Below are 1560 nucleotides of genomic sequence, written 5' to 3'. Positions count from 1 at the left end.
CCTCCTTATGGGTTTAATCAAGAGATGAGCTTATGTGCCACTCTCTTTTCAATGTTCATGCAGTTCACTCAAGGTGGATGATGGTTGTTGTCATTAATCCGGTGTGTAGCAGCTGGTATTGACTCTAGCTCAGTTGGTGGGGCTGTGCTGTGTGGCTGCAGTTTCTGTCTCCTGCTGGGTGAGGCAAGAAGTGAAAACATACCCACAAGAAACAAGAAAAAGAAACAAACAATCCAAAAAACAACAATAATAAAAAAAAAAATAGCAATGAGATAAGGGAAGGAAAGAACACACACAAAAAAACCCACAAAATTAAAACAAACCCTGGCTATTCTTTCTCTCCAGCAATATGCAGTAAGCTTCTGCACCACCTACTGGCCTTTTGCCTTCACAACCACCTGAGAAAGTTCAAGATGGACCATCTGCGTAGGCCTCTTCTGCACTTATTTTGTCTATTGTGTCTAGACAGAGGCTAACAAGTTGAGGTTCATCAAATAATCAAGCCTGAGTAAGAAACATAAAGGCATTGTCTGCCCTAAGATATTTAGTAAGAAATTCCACACAATGTGCTTCTAAGGCGGGGACAGCATATTTCTTTAGCAGTATAAAGAGTGGTCATAACTGTTTCTGGACCAATCTGAGCTGCGTCTGAATCTAGAAATCTCAGCAGCGCCAAGAAGGCGGCGGGCTCCACGGCTGGCCGCTCTATCTCCGCCGACGTGGTGGCCTTGCCGCTGTTGAACATGGCGTCGAAGACAGCGCTGCCCACCGCCAGCACGAAGCGCTGAGACCCCCCAGTGGCGGCGGCTCCAGGACCCTTGCCCAGGCGCGAAGCGCACATCATTTAACAGTTCTGAGTTGAAAGAGGAAAGCGAAGCGCTCCTTCAGCGACCAGCGACGGCTTTGTCGCCTGCCACTTGTACATTGGCTCCGGCTGCAGAGGGAGCAGGGGTCCCAAAGGGGATGGCAGTGACCCCGCGGGGTCCGGCTCAGCCTCTGCCCCCACCAGGAGCCTGCTTCCGGGGAGCAGCCGGCCCGACAGAGGCCATTGTTTAGCTTCAAGGCTGGCAGGCTAAGAAGAGCGCTCCCCCGGCTCAGCAGCCATTGGTGAGGCCGCCCGCTCCACCTTTCTTGAGAGAGTCTCTAAATTCAGGTGGGATATTTTCAAGGTCATATTCCTGCTCTTGTGGAGTTTTAATTTCTTCAACTTCAGCCTGAGCAATTGATGGCCTGATGAGCTTCTCCATTGTCTCTTCCCTCAGAAGTAGTCAATGTGATTTCTGTGTATTCCATCTGGTGAGGTCCATTTGTCTAATGGTTAGGATTCTGTGTCAATTCAACTAGGCCATGATTTCCAGAGGTTTAGCAGTTGGGATACACTTATTCCCATGGCGATAAACCTAATACAGGCATAGTTGATGAGTGGCTATGAGCAGCCAGCCAGCCAACTGAAGGGATGCTTCCTTGTATGTGTGGCCTGCTCCAAATGTAATGGACATGCTTCCACTGGGGACTCTACAGTTGAAAGATAATAAACTTCTCTTTATGTATATACATACA

The 1560-nt window shown here is 48.7% G+C and overlaps 1 pseudogene; it reads right to left on the bottom strand.

Moving 5' to 3' along the window:
* Window positions 1–408: 408 nt before the first annotated feature.
* On the bottom strand, window positions 409–1049 carry LOC102831975 (annotated as a pseudogene).
* Window positions 1050–1560: the final 511 nt, after the last annotated feature.

The sequence above is a fragment of the Chrysochloris asiatica genome, unplaced genomic scaffold (assembly GCF_000296735.1).
Source record: "Chrysochloris asiatica unplaced genomic scaffold, ChrAsi1.0 scaffold00404, whole genome shotgun sequence".
In the NCBI taxonomy this organism is placed as follows: domain Eukaryota; kingdom Metazoa; phylum Chordata; class Mammalia; order Afrosoricida; family Chrysochloridae; genus Chrysochloris; species Chrysochloris asiatica.
This window is presented reverse-complemented; position numbering and strand designations above follow the sequence as displayed.